Here is a 10544-nt window from a genome sequence, read left to right on the forward strand (position 1 = left end):
TTTATTTTCAGCTTATTCTGTGTAATAGGTAATAGAAGTTCAGTAGGCTGAATGAATGAAAGACAAAAGTCTCGTGTTTCTAAGTAGCTAAACCTAATTGTAGCACTGTAGAACGTAAACGGCCAATGTCATTATAAGCTTTTGGGGCTCATTCTCAGCAGTGTGAAACATGGAGTTAAACGGACACAAGGAGAGATGAGAGCTAACACAGGCACCCTATTCCCAATAACAGAGTGGTACTCTGTTCCCTATATAGTGCACTACTGTGTTGAACGGGGACCATAAGTAGGGAATAGGGTGCCATCTGCATCCCAGCCACGGTCTCCTCAAGCATTTCCATAATTACGGAGGAACATTACAAGGTGGAGTCTCACTAACGAGCTGATTAGTCAACGCGTTGCTGACAACTGAACATGAAATCTAGTTTGCACTCTGATCCCACCAACCTCTAATAAATCCCCCCCCCCCCAAAAAAAAAATATCATGAATTATAATTCAATTCATAATGTTTTTCCAGTATTTACATGGCAAATGTTTGACAGAATTAAGATAGAACACAACAAATAGCAGCAATTAAATGATGAAGTAATTGGACTGGGGAGACAGCTAGCCTAGTGGTTCGAGCGTTTGGGTCAGCAACCGAAAGGTTGCTGGATCGATTTCCCGAGCTGACAAGGTAAAAAGTGAGTGCTTTTAAGGCCCTCCTTTTCATCCATGACTGTGTAGCCATGCACGCCTCAAAGGCAAACATCAAGTTTGCAGACGACACATCAGTAGTAGACCTAATGTCACACCCTGATCTGTTTCACCTGTATTTGTGCTTGTTTCCACCTCCCCTCCAGGTGTCGCCCATCTTCCTCATTATCCCCTGTGTATTTATATCTGTGTTCTCTGTTTGTCTGTTGACAGTTAGTTTTTTTGCCGTGCTCCTTTCTGCTTCTAGTTCCTGTTTTCTATCTTTTTCCCGATTTTTTGGGACCATTCTGCCTGTCGTTCGGTACCTTTTGGCTCTGCTCTGGATTACTGACCTCTTGCCTGACCCTGAGCCTGCCTGCCGTTCGGTACCTTTTGGGCTCTGCTCTGGATTACTGACCTCTGTCTGCCCTTGACCTGTCTTTTGCATGACCCCCTGTTTTTTGTAATGCACTTTTGTTACTTCGAAACTGTCTGCGTCTGGGTCTTCTCCAGAGCCTTGACTCATATTATTACCAACAGCCTACAGGGAGGAGGTGAATTGTTTTTTTTTTTACTATTTTCTACATTGTAGAATAAAAACTATGAAATAACACATATGGAATCATATGGTAACCGAATAGCCAAATAGCCCACCCTTTGCCTTGATGGCAGCTTTGCACACTCTTGGCTTTCTCTCAACCAGCTTCACCTGGAATGCTTTTCCAACAGTCTTGAAGGAGTTCCCACATATGCTGAACACTTGTTGGCTGCTTTTCATTCACACTGTGGTCCGACTCATCCCAAACCATCTCAATTTGGTTGAGGTCAGGTGATTGTGAAGTCATCTGATGCAGCACTACCTAACTATCCTTAGTACAATAGCCCTTAAACAGCCTGGAGGAGTGTTGGGTCATTGTCCTGTTGAAAAACAAACGATGTTCCCACCAATCCCAAACCAGATTGGATGGCGTATCGCTGCAGAATGCTGTTGTAGCCATGCTGGTCAAGTGTGCCTTGAATTCTAAATAAATCACTGACAGGGTCACCAGCAAAGCACCCCCACACCTCCTCCTCCTCCATGCTTCACGGTGGGAACCACACATGCAGTGATCATCCGTTCACCCACATCCTGTCTCACAAAGACAACATTTCCAATTTGGACTCATCAGACCAAAGGACACTTTTCCACCTGTCTATGTCCATTGCTTGTGTTTCTTGGCACACGCAAGTCTCTTTGCCTTCGCTTTGGTTCCCTCTCCTGTCCAGCTCAGGCGTTCGGCGTCGCCGGCCTTCTAGCTGCTCCCGAACCTGCTGCTGGCAAACGCCCTTCACTCATCAACCCCGGAATTGTCTCGTCATCATTACACACTCTTGGTTTCCCCACTCTATTTATCACTGTATATCACTGTATATATATATTACTCCCTCTACCGTTTTGTCTTGTCGGTCATTGCCAATGCTGCTTGTTTTCCTGAGAGGAATCTTTCCTATTTCCTGAGGCTCTTTATATTTTGCACCTTGGGTTCGCCCTGTGCCTTTTTGTTTATGAAGACATATTTTGAGCACAGCAGCGTTTGGGTTTCGTCCAGCTTTGATCTACGATGCTTAAATAAACTCAGCAGTTCTAAACCTGTGACTGCCTCCTGCCTCCTGCCTCCTGCCTCCTGCCTACTCCTCTACACTAGTCTACACTAGTGACACTACTTCTTATCGTGTCCTTTAGTAGTGGTTTCTTTGCAGCAATTAGACCATGAAGGCCTGATTCACAGTCTCCTCTCAACAGTTGATGTTGAGTTGTGTCTTGTTACTTGAACTCTGAAGCATTTATTTGTGCTGCAATTTCTGAGGCTGGTAACTCTAATGAACTTATCCTCTGCAGCAGAGGTAACTCTGGGTCTTCCTTTCCTGTGGCGGTCCTCATTAGAGCCAGTTTCATCACAGCTCTAGATAGTTTTTGCGATGCACTTTAAGAAATGTTAAAAGTTCTCTTTGCTTATTTGAGCTGTTCTTAACATAATATGGACTTCGTCTTTTACCAATGATCTTCTGTATACCACCCCTATCTTGTCACAACACAACTGATTGGCTCAAATACATTAAGAAGGAAAGAAATTCCAGAAATGAACTTTTAACAAGCACCTGTTAATTGAAATGTTTTCCAGGTGACTACCTCATGAAAAGCAAAGCTGTCAAGGCAAAGCTGTCAAGGCAAAGGGTGGCTACTTTGAAGAATCTCAAATATAACATATTTTGGATTTGTTTAACACGTTTTTGGGGGGGGTTACAACATTATCCAAATGTGTTATTTCATAGTTTTGACGTCTTCTACAATGTAGAAAAATAGTACAAATAAAGACCCTTGAATGAGTAGGTCCAAACTGTTCCAAACATTTAACCAGTAGTCTATGTATATACTGTATTTTAGTCAATGCCACTCTGACATTTCTCACCCTAATTTCTATATTTCTTATATTGTTTTCATTTTTGTTTTGTGTATATTGTTGCGTATTGTTTACAGTATGTGTATGTGACCAATAACATTTGATTTGAACGTGTTGTTGTTTGTATCTCATATTTCGTATTTTAGTGAAGCCTGTATGTCACCATTTATCATAGCCAGAATATAACTAGTTGACTGGAGTCCCTGGATAGATATTGTTTCTGATGCAATATGATAATACCCACATGCAATGTGAACAGGTATTTGTGTGTGTGTGCGTGTGTGTGTCTGTGTGTGTGTGGTGTGTATGTGTGTGTGTGTGTGTGTGTGTGTGTGTGTGTGGTGTGTGTGTGAGTGTGTGTGTGTGTGTGTGTGTGTGTGTGTGTGTGTGGTGTGTGTGTGTTTGTGTGTGTCAAAAAATCAAAATATATTTCATTTGCCACATGCGTCGGATACAACAGGAGTAGGTAGACCTTACTGCTTAATGACAGGTACCCCCTGTACATAGTCTCCACATTGACTCTCTACCGTAACACCCTGTATATAGCCTCCACATTGACTCTGTACCGGTACCCCTGTATATAGTCTCCAGATTGACCCTGTACTGGTACCCCCTGTATATAGCCTCCACATTGACTCTGTACCGGTACCCCCTGTATATATCCTCCACTTTGACTCTGTACCGTAATACCCTGTATATAGCCTCCACTTGACTCTGTACCGTAACACCCAGTATATAGCCTCCACATTGACTCTGTACCGTAATACCCTGTATATAGCCTCCACATTGACTCTGTACCGTAATACCCTGTATATAGCCTCCACATTGACTCTGTACCGTAATACCCTGTATATAGCCTCCACATTGACTCTGTACCGTAATACCCTGTATATAGCCTCCACATTGACTCTGTACCGGTACCCCCTGTATCTAGTCTCCACATTGACTCTCTACCGTAACACCCTGTATATAGCCTCCACATTGACTCTGTACCGGTACCCCCTGTATATAGCCTCCACATTGACTCTGTACCGGTACCCCCTGTATATAGTCTCCAGATTGACTCTGTACTGTACCCCCTGTATATAGCCTCCACATTGACTCTGTACCGGTACCCCCTGTATATAGCCTCCACATTGACTCTGTACCGGTACCCCCTGTATATAGCCTCTACATTGACTCTGTACCGGTACCCCCTGTATATAGTCTCCACATTGACTCTGTACCGGTACCCCCTGTATATATCCTCCACTTTGACTCTGTACCGTAATACCCTGTATATAGCCTCCACATTGACTCTGTACCGTAACACCCAGTATATAGCCTCCACATTGACTCTGTACCGTAATACCCTGTATATAGCCTCCACATTGACTCTGTACCGTAATACCCTGTATATAGCCTCCACATTGACTCTGTACCGTAATACCCTGTATATAGCCTCCACATTGAACTCTGTACCGTAATACCCTGTATATAGAATCCACATTGACTCTGTACCGGTACCCACTGTATATAGCCTCCAAATTGACTCTGTACCGTAATACCCTGTATATAGCCTCCACATTGACTCTGTACCGTAATACCCTGTATATAGCCTCCACATTGACTCTGTACCGTAACACCCTGTATATAGCCCTCCACATTGACTCTCTAACCGTAATACCCTGTATATAGCCTCCACATTGACTCTGTACCGTAATACCCTGTATATAGCCTCCACATTGACTCTGTACTGTAATACCCTGTATATAGGCCTCCACATTGACTCTGTACCGTAACACCCTGTATATAGCCTCCACTTTGACTCTGTGCCGTAATAACCTGTATATAGCCTCCACATTGACTCTGTAACAGTAATACCCTGTATATAGCCTCCACATTGACTCTGTACAGTAATACCCTGTATATAGCCTCCACATTGACTCTGTACCGTAACACCCTGTATATAGCCTCCACATTGACTCTGTACCGTAACACCCAGTATATAGCCTCCACATTGACTCTGTACCGTAACACCCAGTATATAGCCTCCACATTGACTCTGTACCGTAATACCCTGATTAGCCTCCACATTGACTCTGTACCGTAATACCCTGTATATGCCTCCACATTGACTCTGTACCGTAATACCCTGTATATAGCCTCCACATTGACTCTGTACGTAATACCCTGTATATAGCCTCCACATTGACTCTGTACCGGTACCCCCTGTATATAGTCTCCACATTGACTCTCTACCGTAACACCCTGTATATAGCCTCCACATTGACTCTGTACCGGTACCCCCCTGTATATAGCCTCCACATTGACTCTGTACCGGTACCCCCTGGTATATAGTCTCCAGATTGACTCTGTACTGGTACCCCCTGTATATAGCCTCCACATTGACTCTGTACCGGTACCACCCTGTATATAGCCCTCCACATTGACTCTGGTACCGGTACCCCCTGTATATAGCCTCTACATTGACTCTGTACCGGTACCCCCCTGTATATAGTCCTCCACATTGACTCTGTACCGGTACCCCCTGTATATAGTCTCCACATTGACTCTGTACCATAATGCCCTGTATATAGCCTCCACATTGACTCTGTACCGTAATACCCTGTATATAGCCTCCACATTGACTCCTGTACCGTATACCCTGTATATAGCCTCCACATTGACTCCTTGTACCGTAACACCCGGTATATAGCCTCCACATTCACTCTGTAACGTAATACCTGTATATAGCCTCCACATTGACTCTGTACCGTAATACCCTGTATATAGCCTCCACATTGACTCTGTACTGTAATACCCTGTATATAGTCCTCCCACATTGACTCTGTACCGTAACACCCTGTATATAGCCTCCACTTTGACTCTGTGCCGTAATACCCTGTATATAGCCTCCACATTGACTCTGTACAGTAATACCCTGTATATAGCCTCCACATTGACTCTGTACAGTAATACCCTGTATATAGCCTCCACATTGACTCTGTACCGTAACACCCTGTATATAGCCTCCACATTGACTCTGCACCGTAATACCCTGTATATAGCCTCCACATTGACTCTGTACCGTAACACCCTGTATATAGCCTCCACATTGACTCTGTACCGTAACACCCTGTATATAGTCTCCACATTGACTCTGTACCAGTACCCCCTGTATATAGCCTCCACATTGATCTGTACCAGTACCCCCTGTATATAGCCTCCACATTGACTCTGTACCAGTACCCCCTGTATATAGCCTCCACATTGACTCTGTACCGGTACCACCCTGTATATAGCCTCTACATTGACTCTGTACCAGTACCCCCTTTATATATACTCCACATTGACTCTGTACCGTAATACCCTGTATATAGCCTCCACATTGACTCTGTACCGTAATACCCTGTATATAGCCTCCACATTGACTCTGTACCGTAACACCGCAGTAATATGCCTCCCATTGACTCTGTACCGTAATACCCTGTATATAGCCTCCACATTTGACTCTGTACCGTAATACCCTGGTATATAGCCTCCACATTGACTCTGTACCAGTAACACCCTGTATATAGCCTCCACATTGACTCTGTACTGTAAGACCATGTATATAGCCTCCCACATTGACTCTGTACCGTAATATCCTGTATATAGCCTCCACATTGACTCTGTACCGTAACACCCCTGTATATAGTCCTCCACATTGACTCTGTACCGGTACCCCCTGTATATAGCCTCTACATTGACTCTGTACAGGTACCCCCTGTATATAGACTCCACATTGACTCTGTACCGGTACCCCCTGTATATAGTTTCCACATTGACTCTGTACCGGTACCCCCCTGTATATAGCCTCCACATTGACTCTGTACCGGTACCCCTGTATATAGCCTCTACATTGACTCTGTACCAGTAACCCCTGTATATAGACTCCACATTGACTCTGTACAGTACCCCCTGTTATATAGCTTTCCACATTGACTCTGTACCGGTACCACCCTGTATATAGCCTCCCATTGACTCTGTACCGTAACACCACTGTATATAGCCTCCACTTTGACTCTGTACCGTAACACCCAGTATATAGCCTCCACATTGACTCTGTACAGTAATACCTGTATATAGCCTCCACATTGACTCTGTACAGTATTACCCTGTATATAGCCTCCACATTGACTCTGTACCGTAACACCCTGTATATAGCCTCCACATTGACTCTGTACCTGTAATACCCTGTATATAGCCTCCACATTGACTCTGTACCGTAACACCCTGTATATACGCCCTCCACATTGACTCTGTACCGTAACACCCTGTATATAGTCTCCACATTGACTCTGTACCAGTACCCCCTGTATATAGCCTCCACATTGACTCTGTACCAGTACGCCCTGTATATAGCCCTCCACATTGACTCTGTACCAGTACCCCCTGTATATAGCCTCCACATTGACTCTGTACCGGTACCCCCTGTATATAGCCTCTACATTAACTCTGTACCAGTACCCCCTGCATATAGACTCCCCATTGACCTCTGTACCAGTACCCCCTGTATAATAGCCTCCACATTGACTCTGTACCGGTACCCCCTGTATATAGCCTCTACATTGACTCTGTACCAGTACCCCCTGTATATAGACTCCACATTGACTCTGTACCGTAATACCCTGTATATAGCCTCCACATTGACTCTGTACCGTAATACCCTGTATATGCCTCCACATTGACTCTGTACCGTAATACCCTGTATATAGCCTCCACATTGACTCTGTACCGTAACACCCAGTATATAGCCTCCACATTGACTCTTGTACCGTAATACCCTGTATATAGCTCCACATTGACTCTGTACCGTAACACCCTGTATATAGCCTCCACTTTGACTCTGTACCGTATACCCTGTATATAGCCTCCACATTGACTCTGTACAGTAATACCCTGTATATAGCCTCCACATTGACTCTGTACAGTAATACCCTGTATATAGCCTCCACATTGACTCTGTACCGTAACACCCTGTATATAGCCTCCACATTGACTCTGTACCGTAATACCCTGTATATATCCTCCACATTGACTCTGTACCAGTACCCCCTGTATATAGTTTCCACATTGACTCTGTACCGGTACCCCCTGTATATAGCCTCCACATTGACTCTGTACCGGTACCCCCTGTATATAGCCTCTACATTGACTCTGTACCAGTACCCCCTGTATATAGACTCCACATTGACTCTGTACCAGTACCCCCTGTATATAGTTTCCACATTGACTCTGTACCGGTACCCCCTGTATATAGCCTCCACATTGACTCTGTACCAGTACCCCCTGTATATAGACTCCACATTGACTCTGTACCGTAATACCCTGTATATAGCCTCCACATTGACTCTGTACCGTAATACCCTGTATATAGCCTCCACATCAACTCTGTACTGTATACCCTGTATATAGCCTCCACATTGACTCTGTACCGTAACACCCTGTATATAGCCTCCACTTTGACTCTGTGCCGTAATACCCTGTATATAGCCTCCAAATTGACTCTGTACCGTAATACCCTGTATATAGCCTCCACATTGACTCGTACCGTAACACCCAGTATATAGCCTCCACATTGACTCTGTACCGTAACACCCAGTATATAGCCTCCACATTGACTCTGTACCGTAATACCCTGTATATAGCCTCCACACTTGACTCTGTACCGTATACCCTGTATATAGCCTCCACATTGACTCTGTACTGTAATACACTGTATATAGCCTCCACATTGACTCTGTACCGTAACACCCTGTTATAGCCTCCACTTTGACTCTGTGCCGTAATACCCTGTATATAGCCTCCACATTGACTCTGTACAGTAATACCCTGGTATATAGCCTCCACATTGACTCTGTACAGTAAATACCCTGTATATAGCCTCCACATTGACTCTGTACCGTAACCACCATGTATATAGCCTCCACATTGACTCTGCCACCGTAATACCCTGTATAGTAGCCTCCACATTGACTCTGTACCGTAACACCCTGTATATAGCCTCCACATTGACTCTGTACCGTACACCCTGTATATAGACTCCACATTGACTCTGTACCGTAACACCCTGTATATCCTCCACTTTGACTCTGTACCGTAATACCCTGTATATAGCCTCCACATGATCTGTACCGTAACACCCAGTATATAGCCTCCACATTGACTCTGTACCGTAATACCCTGTATATAGCCTCCACATTGACTCTGTACGTAATACCCTGTATATAGCCTCCACATTGACTCTGTACCGTAACACCCTGTATATAGCCTCCACAATTGACTCTGTACCGTAATACCCTGTATATAGCCTCCACATTGACTCTGTACCGTAATACCCTGTATATAGCCTCCACATTCACTCTGTAACCGTAATACCCTGTATATAGCCTCCACATTGACTCTGTACCGTAACACCCTGTATATAGCCTCCACATTGACTCTGTACCGTAATACCCTGTATATAGCCCCACATTGACTCTGTACCGTAATACCCTGTATATAGCCTCCACATTGACTCTGTACTGTAATACCCTGTATATAGCCTCCACATTGACTCTGTACCGTAACACCCTGTATATAGCCTCCCTACGTTGACTCTGTGCCGTAATACCCTGTATATAGCCTCCACATTGACTCTGTACAGTAATACCCTGTATATAGCCTCCACATTGACTCGTACAGTAATACCCTGTATATAGCCTCCACATTGACTCTGTACCGTAAACACCCTGTATATAGCCTCCACATTGACTCTGCACCGTAAGATACCCTGTATAGAGCCTCCACATTGACTCTGTACCGTAACACCCTGTATATAGCCTCCACATTGGACTCTGTACCGTAACACCCTGTATATAGTCTCCACATTGACTCTGTACCAGTTACCCCCTGTATATAGCCTCCACATTGACTCTGTACCAGTACCCCTGTATATAGCCTCCACATTGACTCTGTACCAGTACCCCCTGTATCATAGCCTCAACATTGACTCTGTACCGGTACCCCCTGTATATAGCCTCTACATTGACTCGTACCTAGTACCCCCTGTATATAGACTCCACAATTGACTCTGTACCGGTACCACCTGTATATAGCCTCCACATTGACTCTGTACCGGTACCCACTGTATATAGCCTCCAAATTGAACTCTGTACCGTAATACCCTGTATATAGCCTACCACATTGACTCTGTACTGTAATACCCTGTATATAGCCTCCACATTGACTCTGTACCGTAACATCCTGTATATAGCCTCCACATTGACTCTGTACTGTAATACCCTGTATATAGCCTCCACATTGACTCTGTACGTAACACCCTGTATATAGCCTCCACTTTGACTCTGTACCGTAATACCCTGTATATAGCCTCCACATTGACTCTGTACAGTAATACCCTGT

The sequence above is a fragment of the Oncorhynchus mykiss genome, chromosome 27 (genome assembly GCF_013265735.2).
Source record: "Oncorhynchus mykiss isolate Arlee chromosome 27, USDA_OmykA_1.1, whole genome shotgun sequence".
Taxonomy (NCBI): domain Eukaryota; kingdom Metazoa; phylum Chordata; class Actinopteri; order Salmoniformes; family Salmonidae; genus Oncorhynchus; species Oncorhynchus mykiss.